This window comes from Pelobates fuscus, chromosome 9 (assembly GCF_036172605.1).
Source record: "Pelobates fuscus isolate aPelFus1 chromosome 9, aPelFus1.pri, whole genome shotgun sequence".
In the NCBI taxonomy this organism is placed as follows: domain Eukaryota; kingdom Metazoa; phylum Chordata; class Amphibia; order Anura; family Pelobatidae; genus Pelobates; species Pelobates fuscus.
Genome location: NC_086325.1, coordinates 79,727,485 through 79,748,386, shown reverse-complemented (window position 1 = coordinate 79,748,386; position 20,902 = coordinate 79,727,485). Strand labels below are relative to the sequence as shown.

Below are 20,902 nucleotides of genomic sequence, written 5' to 3'. Positions count from 1 at the left end.
TTTTTTTTTTTTTTTTTTTTTAGGCCTGTACTATGATAGCCAAAACAAAACAAAACTCAACTCAAATATATGAAACACACAAAAAACAATAGTATGTTCAACATTGAGGCCTATGCTGGTAGTATATTAAAATAAAATAAAATGAAGGCTTGAGAAAACACACAAAAAACGAATCAGCATTCGAATACAAAAAGAAACCGCATGGAAGCCTACTATAGTGTGTTAAAATGCAGGGCTAGGCCTGTACTCTGATAATGAAGGCCTTAAAAACTACTAGGCCTGAACTATGGTAGTCTAAACACAACAAACTCAGATATTTGAAACACGCAAAAAGACTAATACTCTATTAAAAATTGAGGCCTGATGCCCAAGCTTGTATAAAGAATCAAATCAGCATTCAAATACAAAAAAGAAGCAGCATGCAAGCCTATTATAATGCAGGGCTAGGCCTGTACTCTGATAGCCAAAAACCCAATAAAACTCAACTCAGATATTTGAAACATATATTCAAAATTGAGGCCTGGTGCCTAATCTGGTATATTAAAACTGAGGCCTGATGCCTAATCTGGTATATTAAAATGGAGGCCTGATGCCTAATCTGGTACATTAAAATGGAGGCCTGATGCCTAATCTGGTATATTAAAATGGAGGCCTGATGCCTAATCTGGTATATTAAAATGGAGGCCTGATGCCTAATCTGGTATATTAAAATGGAGGCCTGATGCCTAATCTGGTACATTAAAATGGAGGCCTGATGCCTAATCTGGTACATTAAAATGGAGGCCTGAACTAGACTCCAAACACAATCAGCCCTGGATTTCCCATGCAGAGGATAATTAACCAAAGTACTTTTTTTTTTTTTTTTTTTTTTTCCTCCCCAAAAAGTAAATCTGACTATCTATTAATGTGTTATTACCTCATAAATAACCTTTGTAGAAGTCTAAAATTCGTTGGTCGCCATATGTGGTATATCACCAAATTAATATAAATATTACACAAGGTTCGTCTACATTAAAAGGTATTTATTTAGAAGACAACAACACAATACTATCACAAACACACAGCCCAGACCCACGGAGCAACAACCCTTTTAAATCTATCAATCTATATAGTAATCCCCTTCCCCACACGTTTGATCTCACCCACGGTTAGGCCTTCACCATCTAGTAATGGCTCACTGCTGCAAGTTCAACATCACATCCACCAAGGAAGAAAAGGAAGCAACAGAGTATAACATGGTTCACCAAGATAGCACATGGCGTCTGCACATCTGCTCAGTAGAACAGCCAAGAAGGAACAGAGAGAAATGAAGATAGAGAGGAGTGGCTATCTCTCTCCTGACTTGTAAAGGTATTGAATTACCTACTTAACATATCAAAGGGTAAAGCTTATCCCCCTGTAAGAAAGATCTACATGAACTTGATCACATGACCCCTGGTCACCATGTTAGTTTGATGACAGAATGTCACCACAAGCTGTAGTTGTTCTGGTGACTATAGTGTCCCTTTAATGTAGCAAACTTCAGGGGCAAACCAATATCAATAATTATTTTTGAGCAATGACAACTTTAGTGTTCTAAAGGACCACCATATAAACAGTAGGTCTCTAAACTAAAGGATTCCCTAACACAACCTAGTACAATGACTCATCCCCAATAAAACAAGTGCTATGGTCCCTGGGACACAAAGAGAATTAGAGGGGAAATCTGAAAATAGTACCGTGGGTAAACATTTATAAACACCTTCTGAATGTTTCTGTGTACATGCAATATATAAATACAAATTATCTGCAAAGATTTTTTTTGTGTCTAAATGTGAAAAGGGAGAATCAGGACAGAGCAAAATAAATATGAAAAATGGCTGATAATTGAGTATGAATTAATTTTGCTTTTCTTGGTATTTAGCTATACCTTCCTACATTTGTTATTATTTGCAAGGACCATATTAAATAAAAAATAAAAAAATAAAAATAAAAAACAGAATACACGGGTATCGGCCAATTTTATTAACAGGCTATCTTTCTTTAAAGAAATACATGCATGACCATGTATCTATCTGTCCTCTTTTTGGTAAGAAAATCTTTTTGTCCCTCACCACATTTTGCCTTGGTGTGCATCAACAATCACCAACCCCTGAACTGGTACATATATTCTAGTCTTTTCGGTCTCTATTTTTATAGCGTCCCTTTATTTGTTCTGCAGTGTTTTATGAGCCTTCTCTGGATCATGCCAAAACAAAGGGGGTGAGTCAGGAGATTTCAAAATATATATAAATGCATTGTCACGATTACAAGTAAAAATAAAAAAAACTTCCATGAATTCAATAAATAGCACTTTGGATTAAGGAGTATCAAACAAGCTAGTAGTAACATTTGTAACTATTGTTAAAATGTATTGTATGTGGGCGCTGCTCCTTAACCGGTGTTGAGTAGATGGTTCCAGCAATCTAGGTCTGATTCTACCCCAGAAATCTTTATCCAGCAGAAGTTTACAGAATAAGCAGTTTATTCTTCAGTCACAGTTCACTTATCACATAATATGAGCAGAAGTGTTCAATAAACCGATAGAAGCCACACCACATCTGCTTTAAGTTTATATTGGTGATCGGCGAGCTCCAATCCAACGAACAAGCCTCAACTGATCACTAACGATAACCAATCGGAGGTACAACGTAGACACCGCCTGACACGCCGGAGAAACACCCCAGCCCCTGGGAATCTCCTGACTGGGACGCAAACATTGACACCAAGGCCCACACATTTTTGCCACAGGAGGTTGCAGAGCCAGATGCGGACAATGAAGGCTTCAGCCCAAGTGGCCATCTACGGAGCCCCCACACCCTGGACTATCCTGCCAATGAACGACCCACCTCCACCGTCCAGGTCATGGTGCTTATGCACGTTCCTACCGGGACTCAAAAGTCAATCTATATGTATTGTTTTCTTCCTACACTATACTAGATGCAACACCACACATTGGTAACGATACACTCGTCTCCCTACACTCTAAAACCCACCCTGCTAGGCCCAGATACACCCGGAGACGCTTAGTTCTGCCCTACACGGCAAATGTAATCGGCCTGCTTACTCCTCCCTCCCCTAAACCAATAATCTTAACTACCGGTAAATATAGGACTTGTCCTTCACGAGTCAGATTATCCCCCACTCGGACACCTATACAACAGTTCTGGAACAGCACCGCTGGTTCCTTAGCACACACTCAATGTCCTTCCGTTGCTACAGACAACATATAAATTGTACCTCACTATCGTGCCAATGCTGTCTTACTACTTTATGGCAGGAACATGCGGTTGAGACGTGATACACACATAAGCTTTTATATGGTGTTACCCTGAAAAACCTACCTGGCAGTGGGCAGACGGTAATGCACACCCTCACGAGCTATGTTTCGGAATGCGAATGGGGCAATACTAGTCCTGTGTCTACCCTCTGTTAACAAAAGTTTGCTCCAGTCCCTGTTGTTATTAAGCAGTGTTATTTATGTTTCTGTTTCTTACTATTACTCATAATTTTATTACTCATTCAATGCTTACTTTTCTACTCATGCTGACTAAGCGTTCACCCCGCTCCTCACTATAATGTTGTGCAGATCCTCTACCTGCCATAGCATGAACTGTATAATAATAGTATACCTGTACTTGTTGTCGTGACGACATGAGATGGTTGCTTACGCCTGCCCGATAACAAGAAAACGCAAACAGGAAAATGTGTATCACTGCTGCACTAACGTTGTACTTCACAGGTATCGCGACGCTGATAGTCACTTTGACAACCTTATGTTTGACATACAGTAACGAGCTCCTCTAATAGCTTACGATTTATTACTATAATGTGTTCAATGCATACTGCACAGCAGAGATTGCCGCTAAGTTACTCCACTAACTACATATTGTATACATGTGCGATGTTTCCTCTTGTTCCACACTACACCTTTTAAAAACTTGCGCAAGTGTTATCTGCCAACCATTTATTATGTCAACCATGTACTAAGCTATTTATGTCAACTGCTATTGTGGCATGACATAACTGTCTGTTCACCTTTGCGCAACAAAAATAAAGAATTTAAAAAAAAAAGTTTATATTGGTGATCAAAGCAACCAACCATGCATTTATGTGATTATCAACTCACCTATCTCCAATGAGCAGAGAGAGATTCTTCTTACTTATTGGACAAAATTGATATAACAAAGGAAGAAATTAAAGCCCCTTCTTCTCTATGTCAAGGTCAGTAAAATTGTCTTATAGCTGCAGTGAATTTTTACAAATCGCTAGTAGGGTAATCTCTGAGAGATAACTTTTGCACTAGTGCTTAGACTGAGTGATCATTTCATGTTGTGGTTCTCAAACCATTTTTATGCCCAGTTGAGTGTAAAATTCTCTATCCACTTTTTACCAGACAATGTGTTATTAATGCTGTATCAATATTTAACAATATCTAAAGAGGAGCTGGCCTAAAGGCCGCTGGGAGACCCAGGCAGAACTATTTTTTAAAGGGACACTATAGTCACCCATACCACTTCAGCTCAATGAAGTGTTCTGGGTGCTAGGTCCCTCAGGTTTTAACCCTTCAGAGAAACTGCTATGTTTACATAGCAGGGTTAATCCAACCTCTAGTGGCTGTCTTCCTAACAGCCGCTAGAGGCACTTCTGCAACGCTGGATGCAAATTCGCATCCAGCGTGCAGAACGTCCAAAGGAAAGCATTGAGAAATTCTTTCCTATTGACTGTTAGAATGTGTGCGCGGCTCTAGCCGGGCATGCGCATTCCGCTCCACTTGAGAGCGGACGTCGGCGGGGAAGGGGAGGTCACCAGCGCTGGATTAAGGTAAACTGCTGAAAGGGTTTTAACCCCTTCAGCGCCACAGGAGGGGGACTCTGAGGATGACATAGTGTCAGGAAAACGGGTTTGTTTTCCTGACACTATAGTGATCCTTTAACCCCTTAATGACGAGGTCCGTCACTCAGGGGATTGCCTTAACGACGAGTGACGGACCTCGTCCGTCACCCGTTAAAATTAACCCCAGATCGCCGCAATTGCGGCGATCACGGGGTTAATGGTGCTCCGGTCTGCCTCTGTATTAGAGGCAGACCGGGAGCACCGGATCAGGCTGTCCCAGCAAAAGTGCCCGCTCTTACATTCCGCCTCCCTGCACTTCTGGGTTCACTGTGAAGTGCAGGGAGACTGATCATCAGTGATCCTGCCCCCTGCCAAAAATAAATAAATAAAGTTTAATTAAAATCCCCCCCCCCCTTTACCCATTTTAATAAAAAATTAACCCCTTCCCTGCCAATTGATCACTGACTACAGTGATCAATTGGCAGGGATTACATTTTACTATGATCTGATTTTTTTTTAACCCCTGAGGGTTAATTCTTTATTTTGTTTAACCCTCAGGGGTTACATTTATTGTATTCATTAATTTAAATATTTTAAAATTATAAATTTAGCTAGCTGGGGAGGGTGGAAGTTAGTGGGGAATTGGGGGATTTAGTGTTAGTCTAACTAGGGGTTAACGTTAAAAAAGTTTTAAAATAAGCTTTAAAAAGTTAAAAAAATTGGGGGGCGGGGCCGGACCGCTAAGCTGAGCGGTCGCAGGAAAGAGCTTCTCCTGCTTTACACAGACAAAACTGCGATAAAACCGCCACGAACGGCACTAAAACAACCCCAAAGTGTCACCAACGGAGAGGGGAAACTGAGGGGTACACGATGACACTAAATGAGTTGCCCAACGTGCAAAAATCGAGGACGAGACGCCTGCGGCCTACAAGCTCAGGCGGCGTGGGGGAGACGGGCGCTCCCCCGCAATCCGCCGCGGCTTAAAACAGGTCTCTGAGCCTCAGTTCCCCCCCCTTTGGACCGGTGGGGGATATCCCGGTCCCAGGAGGGCCCACCTGGGCAGCGGGACAGCAGCTTCAGACGGAGCCAGCTACCCAGAAAATGGCGGCAATAGCCACTGCAACAGAGGGGCGAGACACCCTGACACGGCTGCATGCTATATTTGCAGCCTTCTGGAGGAGAATTGAAGACCGACAAGCCATGTCACAAGCCCCAGAAGAACACACACTGCTGAAGCGGCCCACGCAATCCCGACATCACGGCACCTCCTGCAGAGCAAAGAGAGCGCGAAAATGGCGCAATCACAAACGAATCACCGTAAGCAGACATAGAATATGGCGCCCTGTAGGGATGAGCACCTCACACGAGCACAAGCAGACCCTGACCAGGCACACCCCACAACATCTGTGCGAGGCTAGCTCCGAGGGGAGCCCACACACCACCAAACGCAGCCCTGGACCAACACAGAGGAACCCACGATGGGCCTCAAAAAGCAGACTCTACAGAATGCATCCTGCCAGGTGCCCCCACAGGCAGGCAAAATCAGACCCAACACCGAGACACGGACGGAGAGCTTCCTCACGGCCAGGCGGACATGGAACCCTGCGGAGCAGTTCTCTCCACCTCTACTCCCAGCACACCCGGCAAGCCTCCAGAGTCGGCATCGGCTGAGTGGGAGGACTGTGTGGGGGACAACCTTGGACTCTGGGCACCGGGCGGCAGATGACCCTACCAAGCAGCCTCTGGCACACATAAGTATTCAGGACTCTCATGCAATATAGCGGGATAACAAATGTAATTGTTTTAAATGACCTACGAATTGCAACAGATATAGGGGTTTACATATTTTAATCATACCATGGGAGGGGGGGGGGGGAGACCGCTGGGTACAAGTAGATGACCCCCTCCACATAGGCTTATAGGCCCATACACAGCAGACCTCTTGCCCACCCGTCTACCATTATGAGCGTCTAGCAATTGTCCCCGATCCTTGCATAAATGCTCGGCCATTTCACCCTACCCTAGGGCACTAACCCAGCAGGTGCCGCTCGGATGCCCCTTGTGGGCACAAATCTCTTGATTGACCCCCTTGCATACTTCTGCAGTGCCAAATATGTGCGACCCACGGGATGGTCCATATGTGCAGCCCACTTTACAGGTAACTCAAGAGCGAGAGACCTAAGGCTAAAATATCTCTGACCTAGACAACTAAGCATTCTACACGCTTACCAGATAATACCTGTTAGTTTATATGTCGGTTAATAAGCAATATCTTGTTAAATGCTTCTCTTGACATTAACGTGACTCAACCATGTTATCTTTTCTATTTCAAAAAAAAAAAAGTGCAGTGAATCTCATTGTTCTTTGCGTGTCTACAACTTGTTATGCCATTCACCAATTTTGTCTTGTGTAATCAACTCTGCACTTTGAAAAATAAAGAATTTAAAAAAAAAAAGTTCAAAAAATTAAGAAAAAAAAGTTTTAACCCCTTAAGGACACATGACGTGTGTGACATGTCATGATTCCCTTTTATTCCAGAAGTTTGGTCCTTAAGGGGTTAATAACGTTTAAGTAAAAAATAAAAAAAAACCTTTACCCAGTCCACATAAAAATTAACCCCTTCCCTGCCAGTCGATCACTGCCTACAGTGATCAAAATACAGATCACAGTATTATACTGTGATCTAATTTTTTTTTAACCCCTGACGATTAACTTTTATTTATTTTTTAACCCTCAGGGGTTAAATTTATTTAAATCTATTTAAATTTATTTAATTAACTAATTTAAATATTGTATAATTAAATATTTTGCTAGGTGGGGTGGGTGGGAGTTATGGGAAAATGGGGAATTTACTGCTTACTGCTAGTTAGGGGTTAACTGTAAAAACAAAAGGATTAGAAAAATGTTAAATCTGTAAAAAAAAAGTTTTAAGAAACTTTAAGAAACTTTAAAAAAATTAATAAGCAAAACAAAAGTTTAAAAAAATAGTTTTAAAAAGTTTAAAAATACATTTAAAAACGCTCATTACCACTACACCTGGAACAAACTAGAGAAAAAATTATCCCACGCCAAGGTTCAAAATATGCCTTTTGAATTACCCCAGGGTGTATTCTTTAATAAATAGTATGTGTTTGTGGGGAAGTTTCAATAACCAACCATCAAAACTACTCCAAATTGGAACATGGACACAGCATAAAACTTCAGTTAGAAAAAAAACTGAATGGCTGCGTCTCAAATGTGCCCCTTCAACATCCACATATACCTGGCAAAGGTACATCCGGGGGTATTGCTGTACTCAGACCACATAGCTGAGCAACATATGAAGTATTATACAGTGGTAGCATACATAAGGTTTGCAAAATATACTGTGCAAACTCACTTTGTGTGTCAAAAAGGCAGAAAAAACGCTTCTTACCACTACACCTAGTACAAGCTAGCGGAAAAATGATCCCACGCTAAGGTTCAAAATATGCCTTTTGAAATACCCTGGGATGTCTTCTTTAAGAAATGGTATGGCTTTATGGGGTATTTGGATTTTATAGCCTGGTAAAATACTCTAAAATGGGACATGGGCACAGCGCAAAAATGTAAAGTTTGAAAAAAATGGAATGGCTGTGTCCCAAATGTGCCCCTCCGATGTCCACATATACCTGGCAAAGGTACATACGGGGGTATTTTTGTACTCAGCAGACATAGCTGAGCAACATATGAAGTATTATACAGTGATAGTACACATAAGGTTTGCAAAATATACTGTGCAAACTCACTTTGTGTGTCAAAAAGGCAGAAAAAACGCTTATTACCACTACACCTGGTACAAGCTAGCGGAAAAATGATCCCACGCTAAGGTTCAAAATATGCCTTTTGAAATACCCTGGGGTGACTACTTTAAGAAATGGTAGGCCTTTGTGGGGTAGTTTGAATTTAAAACCTGCAAAGATGCTTGGAAATTGCACATGGGCCCAGCGTCAAAATTCAACGTTCGGTAAAAACTGATATGGCTTGGTCTCCTATATGGCACTGTAGCTTCACGAAATAGTGCCAAAGACATTCATTGGGGGTGTCTTTTTACTCAGAAGACTTAGATGAGCATAATTTGGGGGTTTTGCACTTAGTGGCACATATGAAATATACAAAATGCCCAGCAAAAATGCAATCCGTATGTAAAAAAAATGCCCAAAATAATTTTTTACCACATACTTTGGCATATATTGGTGGAAAAATGGGGGCATGCTAAGGCACAATATGCACCTTATGAGATACCCTGGAGTGTCTACTTTTACAAATGGTATGCCTTTGTGGGGTTTTTTTGAACAGTCAAACTGTTATAATACCCCAAATGGAAGCATAGGCTTATTAAATCCGTCTCTCAAAACTCTACTGTGAATACTGAAAAGAGCAGGTCTACTGTATGGCACTGTAGCTTCACGAAATAGTGCCAAAGACATACAATGGGGGTGTCCTTTTACTCAGAAGACTTAGCTGAGCATAATTTGGGAGATTTGAACTTAGAGGCACATATGAAATATACAAAATGCCCAGCAAAAATGCAATCCGTCTGTAAAAAATGCACAATTTTTTTTTTTTACCACATACTTTGGCATATATTGGTGAAATAATGGGGGCATGGTAAGGCACAATATGCACCTTATGAGATACCCTGGAGTGTCTACTTTTACAAATGGTAGGCCTTTGTGTTTTGTTTTTTTGAACAGACAAACTACTATAATACCCCAAATGGAAGCATAGGCTTATTAAATCCGTCTCTCAAAATTCAACTGTGAATACTGAAAAGGACAGGTCTCCTATATGGCACTGTAGCTTCACAAAATAGTGCCAAAGACATACAACGGGGGTATCATTTTACTCGGCAGATGTAACTGAATACAAAATAAAACTTTGTACAGGAATAGCACATACCAACTTTACAAGATACACAGGAGAAGTTCTTTGTTATAAGTTTGTGTGCCAAAACCCCCCCAAAACACAATTTTACTCCAATATTTAGCAGAGGTTGGCGGTGAAATGGCTACGTAGAAAGTGTCAAAACAACCTTATGTAAATAGCCTGTGGTGTCTACTTTATATAAATATATACTTTTGTGTGGCAATTTTGTTTTCTTTTATGGCTATTAAGCTTACAAGACAAACATACCAAATTCTAAAATCGCTCCACATTAAAAGTTTATTTTACTCCTTGTGCTTTGTGACCTGTAACTACCAAAAAAAACTTTAAATCCCAGGCACATTATATATTCTGTAAATCAGAACAACTAAATGAATTTATTTTTAATTACTTTCCTTAACCAGCACTAATTGTTCACACATTATTATTGCAAAAACTGTAAAAAAAAACATTTTTCATTTTCTTTGCATTTTTCTGTATTTTTTTTATAATAAATAATCATTTATGTATATATATGTTACATCAAATTAAAGCCCTTTCTGTCCTTTAAAAAACGGTATATAATATGCGTCGGTGCAATAAATTAGTCAAATGCAAATTGCAGTTGAACGCAAACAGCAAAAAATGCAAAAAATGCCGTTGTCATTAAGTGAAAGACAAGCTTCTGAAGCTCTGTCCTTAAGGGGTTAAAACTGTTGCTCAAAGATCAGTGTATATTAAACACTATTTAATGTAAATAAATGCATTTTAGTTTGTACATTATTTAGACGCTACAATGCCAGTAGGAGATGACGAGATTATAATACTATAAATTGAGTGAAAAAGGTCACGTTTGTCAAATTCTCTGCTACAATTTGGTGCAACTGGAACACAGGTACATGTTTATTTTCATAATCACTGTTTTGTCCTGCTAACTACTGTCAAGATAAGCCAAACTTTTTTTTTTATATTTTGCACTTTTTGCAAAATGTACACAGAGCATTGGGCACTAAACTGTGAAAGTTACAAGGATATATCAGGAAGTATTACTTTACTGAGAGGGTAGTGGATGCGTGGAATAGCCTTCCAGCTGAAGTGGTAGAGGTTAACACAGTAAAGGAGTTTAAGCATGCGTGGGACAGGCATAAGGATATCCTAACTATAAGATAAGGCCAGGGACTAATTAAAGTATTAAGAAAATTGGGCAGACTAGATGGGCTGAATGGTTCTTATCTGCCGTCACATTCTATGTTTCTATGGATGCAATTAAAAAAAATAATAATAATAAATGTGTCTGTGTAATTCCTTAAAAATGCATAATTGCAATGGCAAATTTATATTTAGGGTTTACAGGCAGTCAATTGTGGGGTGTAAAAGAGAGTCAAAGAGTGCGCCCCTAAAAAAGAGGTATCGGTCCATGGCACCCTGCATGCTGGCAAATACAGCACAATATCTATAGCAGGCTGAAATGTAACTCATCACAGGCTCACACCCCCAGACAGTCTTACAAAGACCAAAGGAGCGCATAGCCCCCAAAATGAAGGGTAACAGTGACTATACCCTGTATGGTGCAGATCAGGGTGGACAGATATTAAATCCCCAGGTGTCTCATGATATTTTGCCAGCCTTTAGGTTGGCTAAGCAACATGGGAGTTGCAGTTTTACAACTGGAGATCTGCCATTTGGACACTCTAGTTAAGACTGTACTGTATATATATTGTATGTAGCCACATTCAGGTATCAGGAGATTATCAATCCCTGGGGTTTAACCTGAAACACTCCAGTTGTTGATAACCATGCTCCTCACACTACTCAGCCAGCCATGACCATCAACTGCAGTACACATAACACTCAGCCAGTCAGCCGGCAACCACAAACTGCAGGGGAATACTCAATTGCCACACAATTCGTATTGCTGGAGAAGAACATATATTTAAAACCAACAATTCAGCAAACACTTGCATCTTGCACACAGACCCCGCCCCCTGTGTGTACGGCGCCTTTAAGTGTCGCACTAGCCGCAGCCATATTCTCCACTCACCTTGAGCAGCAAGACAGGACACAGTACGGGCGGAAACGCTACGCTGCTATTAGCGAACATTCTTTTACACCCCCAAGTTGCTTACGTAAAACATGTCAGAGGGAGCGCCTACAAGTGAAGTGGGCGGGAAGGATTGTTATAGTGTGTGGGAAATAAAGGGGATCTCCCACACCTATCTAATACAGGGGATCTCCCACAGCTGTCTGTCACTTTAGTCCCTTGGTGGTTTATTTTTGGTTTTTAATTCCACATCTCTTCATACTGTACCATTTTTGGTAGAGAAAAACCAAAACATGGGTTGATGCATGTATTTTAGTAAATCAAAGAGACTGCAAGATTTTTACATGCTTCCCATGCATATTTAGGGTTTCATACTTCGATGATGCAAGCTGTCAGTATTGAATTCTTAGTGGGGATTACCACACCGTTACCACTTTACAACAAACGCTGTTATAAAACAACAAGGTTTAAAAATAAAAACCGGCTAAATTCAAACAAACGGCCTGACTATAGATCCAACATCCTTGTAATAAACAAGTATGTAGTTTACTATTCTAAATTAACCATTTATTTGTGAAATCCCTTTCTCACCGTGTTGTTTTTTTCCTGGTACTCTGTTCCTCTGGGGATGTCAAATAAAGTCGCAAAAAATGCAGCACAAATGCTTCATTAAATGTCACAGTAGATACTGGGTACGCTAATCTCAATTACTATAAACCTGTGAACCGTAAGCAAGAGGGTTGGAAGGTCACTGTAGTTTGCTGGGATGTCTGGTAATGTTTTAACCCCTCAAAGGCTGCACAGGATTTAGGACATGGTGAAGGGGCAAAGGTTTGTTGGATTGTATTAAGTGGCACTCTAAGCAATAAGACCACAACAGAAACCATGGCTCTTCCTAGAGAATAAGCCCTCCAAGTCACACCGATTATGCTGAATTAATACTTTTGCATACAAACTAAAAGAGTGTGCAAGAGAATACTGAGAAGAGTAGCCTTGAGCTTATATCTGTGCCTAGAGGGTTATCATCTATACCTCACTGATGAGGCCAAAAAAGGCTGAAACGATCATCTGGGGTTTCTCTATCTCCAGTGCAGAGGGAACCAGCCAGCTTTTTTTGAGAATAGAACGGGGACCCACCGAAGGGCAAACTATAAGCTCAAGACAAGCTACTGGAGTAGTTGTCTGTTCTCAGTATTCTTGTGCGCCATGTTTTAGTTTGCTTGCTATTCTTAAAGGATCACTATAGGCACCCAGACCACTTTAGCTTAACCCCTTAACCCCTTAAGGACACATGACATGTGTGACATGTCATGATTCCCTTTTATTCCAGAAGTTTGGTCCTTAAGGGGTTAAGGACACATGACATGTGTGACATGTCATGATTCCATTTTATTCCAGAAGTTTGGTCCTTAAGGGGTTAATGAAGTGGTCTGGGTGCCTGGTCCAGCTAGGTTTAACCCTTTTTTCTGTAAACATAGCAGTTTCAGAGAAACTGCTATGCTTGCAATAGGGTTAATCCAGCCTCTAGTGGCTCTCATTGACAGCCGCTAGAGGCGCTTCCGACTATGATTTTCACAGTGAGAAGACGCCAGCGTCCATAGGAAAGCATTGAGAATGCTTTCCTATGGACTGGCTGAATGCGCGCGTGGCTCTTGCCGCGCATGCGCATTCAGCCGGTGACGGAAGAAGAGGGAGGAGAGTCCCAGCGCCGAGGGAGCCCGGTCCTGGAAAAGAGGTAAGGGATTAACCCCTTCCTCCCCTTCAGCGCAGCGGGAGGGGGGCCCCGAGGGTGGGGACACCCTCAGGGCACTATAGTGCCAGGAAAACGAGTTTGTTTTCCTGGCACTATAGTGGTCCTTTAAGGTTAACCCCTTAAGGACGGAGGACGGTTCAGGACCGTCATCGGCATTTTTGCGTTGCCGACGGTCCTGAACCGTCCAATGTACTTACCCGATCGCCGTCGTTCCCCCGGCGGCGATCGGCGGTGCTCCCGGTGTGGGGAGACTGCCTGCAGCCCAGACAGTCTCCCCATGGCGGTTTAGGACCCCTGTGGCCATGTGATCGCCCAACAGGGTGACCACATGGTCACAATAGGTGTCCTAGTCTCTGCCTGCAGGGGGACTGTCTGTGCTGACAGGCAGTCTCCCTGCAACTGTAAAATAAAAAAAAAAGTTTAAAGTGAAAGTTAATAAAAAAAAAATATTATTATATATGTGTATATATATGATATATAGACATATATTATACCTATATAATATATGTCTATATATCATATATATAATGTCATGCTAAGTGTATTTTTATATTAATATGTACATATATTAATATAAAAATACACTTATAATTAATTTACACACGTATATATAATATATATAATAACTATATATATATATATATATATATATATATATATATTATAAAATACGAATAATAAATAATTTAAATTAAATTAAAAAAATTAAAAATAATAAAAATTAAAAAAAATTATATATCTATACGAAATTTTATTCTAACTGTATTTTGATATTAATATATATATATATTTATATCAAAATACACTTAGAATGAAATTGTATATATATCTATGTATATATAAATAAATAAAAAGAATGCGAACTATTCATATGTCCATATACAAAATTACATAAATAATTATATAAATATACACGTAGTCTTAAAATATATAAATATGCATATATATTTAAATTCTACGTGCGTATTTATGTAATATTTTTACATAATTAAGTTATTTTATTGATTGCAATTTAAGGGACCTGCCTGCCAACCCAGGCTGAAAGTCCAGAGAATTTAATTTGCTATCACTGTATTTTACCCTGTAACGTTCTACGACACCCTAAAACCTGTACATGGGGGGTACTGTTTTACTCGGGAGACTTCGCTGAACACAAATATTAGTGATTCAAAACAGTAAAACATATCACAGCGATGATATTGTCAGTGAAAGTGACTTTTTTTGCATTTTTCACACACAAACAGCACTTTTACTGATGATATAATTGTTGTGATACATTTTCCAGTTTTGAAACACAAATATTTGTGTTCAGCAAAGTCTCCTGAGTAGAACAGGACCCCCCATGTACAGGTTTTATAGCGTTTTTGAAAGTTACAGGGTCAACTATATGGGTCAAATATTTTTACATTGAAAATGGCCAGGTTGGTTACGTTGCCTTTCAGAGCGTATGGTAGCCCAGGAATGAGAATTACCCCCATGATGGCATACCATTTGCAAAAGAAGACAACCCAAGGTATTGCAAATGGGGTATGTCCAGTCTTTTTTAGTAACCACTTAGTCACAAACACTGGCCAAAATTAGCGTTCAATTTAGTTTTTTACTTTTTTCACACACAAACAAATATGAACGCTAACTTTGGCCAGTGTTTGCGACTAAGTGGCTACTAAAAAAGTCTGGACATACCCCCATATTGAATACCCTGGGTTGTCTACTTTTAAAAAAATATGTACATGTGGGGTGTTATTTAGCAATTTATGACAGATAATAGTGTTACAATGTCACTATTGATACATTTTAAAAATGTATGTTTTGAAACCGCAATATCCTACGTGTACTTATAGCCCTATAACATGCAAAAAAATAGCAAAAAGCATGTAAACACTGGGTATTTTTGAACTCAGGACAACATTTTGAATCTATTTAGCAGTTGTTTTCATTCGCTTTTGTAGATGAGTAAAAGATTTTTCACATAAAATTCAAAAAACGTGTATTTTTTTCAATTTTTCATCATATTTTTTAATTTTTTTAAAAATTAAATTACATGAGATTATATAAATAATGGTATGTAAAGAAAGCCCCTTTTGTCCTGAAAAAAACAATATATAATTTGTATGGGAACAGTAAATGAGAGAGCGGAAAATTACAGCTAAACACAAACACCACAAAAGTGTCAAAAAGATGCCTGGTCGCAAATGTACAACATCGCAAAAAAAGTCCGGCCCTTAAGGGGTTAAAAGAGTAATCCCAATGACGACCACTTGCTCACTGTGCCTAGAGAGGTATCAGCTATATCTCACTGACAAGGCCAATAATTTGATTGATCTCCAATTTGGGGCTGGGGCAAATGAACTTGAAGCTGGGTTTGCAGATTTTTAACAATACATTTAGTAAATATCTTATAAAATTTGGCCTCCAAAATGTCTCAAAATCTTGTAAATGTTCCTAAATATGTTTGTTGGGGATATGGCATAGCCAGGGTTAATTACTAAAGTGAGCATTGTCAGGAATTCAGAGTGAATTTCAAACTTAAGGCCAAAATAGCCAAAGTGGAAAAATTCTCCAAGTCGGCCATGCTTTGTTTGGCTACTCTTGCCTTAAATTTGAAATTCAATATAAACTCCCGACAATTGTCCTTTTATTGGATAACTGTCAGTGTCTTTAATTAAAATTCAATAAGCTATGGTATTTAACATTCTCCACTTATGAAATGGTAAGATCCACATCCATACCTACAATCCAATTTTACTGTATGTTATTATCAAAACTCTTTCAAGAACAAATGCAGCCTGTGCTACCAAAATATTATAATCACTATGGGCTAGTCTGCTGAATCATCAAGCATAACCAGTTTTTGTGATTTACCAAACATACAGCTTGTTTGAGTCAGTAAAATCCATTTACACTGATGTTAAATGAACTGTCAACTTTAATGTTGATCAGCCCTTGGCAAATGTATTTGGAACGAAACGTGTTAAACACAAAGAACCATAGATTCAATATGAATCCCTATGTAAAATGGAAGAAAAATATAAAATATAGTAAGAAAAAAAAAAAACCTCTTTGCAAAATAATTACAGCTTGTTGAAATGGTTATAATTCAAGCATCTGGTCTGTAAATCTTTTCCAGATCAAGAGATATTTGATATTTTTAATTGTGGTGTAACTCCACCTCCAGAGGGAGGTGGAAAGGAAGATATTTACCTTAAAGGAACACTTCATGCAGGAGAACCACAAGTGGTTATGGTGCCAGAATGCCTTTGGTACCATACAACATTATGTCAAACAGGTTTAGTACAGTCTATAAACTCACCTGGGTCCCCGTGGGGCCTACAGCTGAATATTCTGCATCCTGACCTCTCCAGCAGAAGAAGACAATATTTCTGTAGAATATAGCACAGTCACTCGTCTTGGGCACGCTCCTTGGCTGAGAGTGCTCACCGGACACTCTCAGCCAACATATGCATGCTTGAATCGTCCCAGTGGCAGATTGTATCACAGATCTTCACACCAATAAAATCACAGTAGTGTCGGAGGGTATATCAGAACTCCCCAACAATAAAACTCATAGTAATGTGCAGAGTGCATGATCGTGTCACAGAGCTCCACAACAATAAAGCTCCAGTAATGTGCCGTGTGAATTATTTTATCAGACTCTTGCCAGAAGGTGCTGTATGTATGTATAGATCACAGAGATGCAAAACAGCACGCTTACACGGAGAGACCACAGAATACATAGATGGATTGGGAATCATCTTATGTCATAAGACATTTCTCCTAGCAAGACTGCTCTCTGAATCAGCCCCTTCCTCACCCCGCCCTATCTATAGGAATCCAGACTCTCCTGTTACAGAATACCAGTTGCAGATACATTGTCAATCCATATTAGAACAGTTTGGCATCTTACTGTTAGGGTGTTCCTGTTCAAGTTATCCCTTAGGAATCACCATCTTCTAATTGAACATTCTCTTCAGCTCCAGCCTGGAGCCAGATCATTTTACTCTCAGAGATCAAAACAAGAATTTAAAGAAAATCTAGTGGGATTAGGGAAGCCAGATCCATCCTATTTTATTGGAATCATACCTTATCCAAACTAATGGGAAGAATATAGGAAATACTAACCTCAACTTCAAACAATGCAGCTGGGAAATCAACCGGTTTATCAATTAGGAACAGCCAACAGGATTAAAAAGCCCTGACCTTGCCAATATGTCAATGCAGTCTATGTGCTTCTGATACAAACGCTATCTTGACTAAATAAAAATTAAAATAAACGAATAAAACAGTACTGTTATTATTATTTATTTTTTTAACACTCCAGCTGTCATGGACTGGATCCTATGATGCTGTGCCAGTTAAATGGTTTCGCTGATTTTAGCCATCACTGGTGCACACCTTAAACAGGAACTGAACTGAACTATTGGTGGATGTCTCTAATTCTATAATAAATCAGACCATACACAATACAGTACAGGTAAGTACTGCTGATCTGGTACTAATCGTTTGCAATCAGTTTAATACATGATAAAGGCATGCAGTATATAGCATTTATTACTCATAATCACATTACTTACATGCAACAAGCTGCCAGTAGATGGGTCTCAGTATATCTTCTTCTTTTAGGAAACCCAGGAAGCTCAGTCACTAACCCGGATGTAGAAAGGTTTACACATTCGCCACTATACAGAATTGACAGAGAAGCACCCTGCCCTCTAGTGGCATAACTGAAAATTTGTTTTCAAACCATTCACTCTTACAAAGTAGTATAAAGGTTAAAAAATAAAATCTGTATGTAATGGTATGTTGTCACGGGCAACTTGACATTAAAGGCACCTAGAAACTGGTTTGTTTACATTGCAGGGCTAAGACAGAATGTACCTAGTAGTCCATAGACTAGGTACACATGTGCGACGCGCGGTTTATCAGGGGTCAGGTTGCTGTGCCCTCGTGCATTTTTCAAACAGGGGTCCGCGCGGACAGGGCTCTGATTGGAGCACTTGTCTGCGAGGATACTCCTAGGCAGGAAAAGCAAGTATTTAAGGCACCCTGAGATAAGTTCTTGGCGCCAGAAGAAAGAAGAATTACCTAAGAAGTATTTACCCCCTTTCTGGAGCTGTTTTCCCCGCCCTCCCGCCCTATTCATTTGTTGTGGTCTTTTATTGGGGTTTAGGTCACCTGCCTAATTTAAAGGGGGGTGGACTAGCTGAGTTTATGATCATTTGGTTGAAGTTCTGGCTAATAGGCAGGGCCGGCGCATCCATAAGGCGGCACAAGCGACCGCCTTAGGGCGCACCGGCCAGGGGGCGCAAATGTCCGGGTGGCCGGCAGGAGGGAAGCGCACAGAGCCCCTCTCCTGCCGGTCACTTCTTGTAGCGTGGCCGAGCGCCAACCTGCAGTGCCGCTGATACCGGAGAAACTGACGGAAGCGAAGCACAGAGAGAAGGACACAGGTTTCTTCAGGAAGGAAGAGATTCTTTATTGGATCACCGATCGGGACTCAGAGGGACTAGCGTCACCAAAATACAACAAGTTCTGAGCCCCGGACAATAGTGCAGGCTCCTTATATAGGCACATAACTCCTCCCATATTAAGCTCCACCCGCACATTCTCTTGACCAATCAATACAAATAAGAATTAACTTCCTGCTTGACCGCATGGCCTGTCCAGCACTAATGGAGGAGGGGAATACTACATCCTGTATTCTTGCACATGCTCCGTACACTACTGATCGTATCTTGCCTCGTGCAACCAACTGATCGATACGTCAGCATATGCACGTACACATGCCACGTGGTAATCTCGGCCTACTAAATTTATTTTTACCGAGATTCCACCACATTCCCCCCTTTGATGCCTCTTGATATTTCACAATTACTTGAGGCATCATTTAACCTTGGTTTGCATACACCGCAAGTTACCCTGAACCAGACCAGACTTAACTTATGATGTGAATCTTCAACACTCATCTTCCTGCATTGGTTCTCCCTGATCTAGAGCCTCATATTTATAAATTGCCATTATCTGTGCAGCAGCCTTCCTCTCTGCTATATTTTCTATCAGGCTTTGCACAGACCTAACTACTAAGGGTATAAGACACGGCAGGAGTAGACACAACATTAAAATCAGTAGGACTCCACCTACCACTGCCTTAAGCCCTCCAAACCACTCATACCAGCTACCAAACCAACTACTTGGATTATACCCTTTCCATACCTGAGTAGGCACATGCGCTAGTTTAACCATATGGCTAGTAAGCTCAGCTATTGCTTGCCCTTCGTCATCTATTTGAAGACAGCAATTGCTCAGGTTAAACTTCCCACATACACCTCCCTCTACTGCCAAAAGGTAATCCAGGGCTAATCTATTTTGGTATACTGCTGTCCTCATCCTGGTATTATGCTTCGCTAGAAGATTGAGCGCTTGTGATGTCTCGTTAGTAATAATCTCAACCACCGCCTGTAATCTTATAATACGGTTGAGCATATAAATAGGGGTTCTATAACCAAAGGTACCATCTTCTGCCCACGTGGCTGACCCATAATAATCTATAATACGCTGGGGAGGCCATTCATTATCTTCCCAGGCGCCTATCTCTATGGGTCCCCTTTTCTTCCTATGATTCACATCATACACTTTAACACCTAAAGTCTCACCTGTTTCAATCGGTAACAAGAAGAAGGATGGTTTGAGCATACCCAACACACATGCCCCTTCCCAGTCCTGTGGCAACTCCGAATAGGCTTTCTTACCACAGATCCAGTACAAATTTGCTGGGGCTCTCCAGGTAGATGTGATGGATAAATCAAACCACACATCCTTTAAATTGGCGTATCTAGCAAACGGGTTAGATGGTTCTGAGACATTTGAAGCCGACCACCAAGTTGTATTCTTTGTATCATCATCATAAGCTTTTTGCCCTAGACAAGTTAATTCTCCTACAGAAGTATTATACATTATTCCTTTCCTTGCTATGCAAACATAACCTATGATGGAGGTCTTTAATCTCCACTCAGATTTACCTCTAACGCTCATATGATAATCGGCTTGTGTAGATATTAATTGGTCAACTGCCTCAGAACCGGACATTACCTCCTTTGCTTCCCAAGGCCATTGGTCTCCCATGTTAGTACCTCCACACACATAGCAGTTGGTAACATTAAGACTACCGGCAATACTTTCGGCTAAATCAATGAACAGGTTTTTAGCATTATGGGGGATCTTATTATCTATGCTCATCTCTTCATAAAAGGAATGGTATACTTGATGAGTTTGGGAGGATACCGTATCAGTCTCTATCCCTATAAACAATACTGTCCCAGGATCTAAACCCGTCCCGTATATTTGAAACCCAAATAAATTGCCATACTTGTCTA

The 20,902-nt window shown here is 40.4% G+C and overlaps 1 protein-coding gene across 1 annotated transcript in view; it reads right to left on the bottom strand.

The window, feature by feature from the left end:
* The window catches only part of XIAP (X-linked inhibitor of apoptosis), a 47,580-nt gene extending 29,387 nt beyond the window's left edge, over positions 1-18,193 (bottom strand). Inside the window, exon 1 of the mRNA XM_063432107.1 lies at positions 18,104-18,193. The gene's annotated coding sequence lies outside the window, so the exon portion shown is untranslated. The remainder of the gene's footprint in view (positions 1-18,103) is intronic.
* Between the last annotated feature and the right edge of the window lie 2,709 nt (positions 18,194-20,902).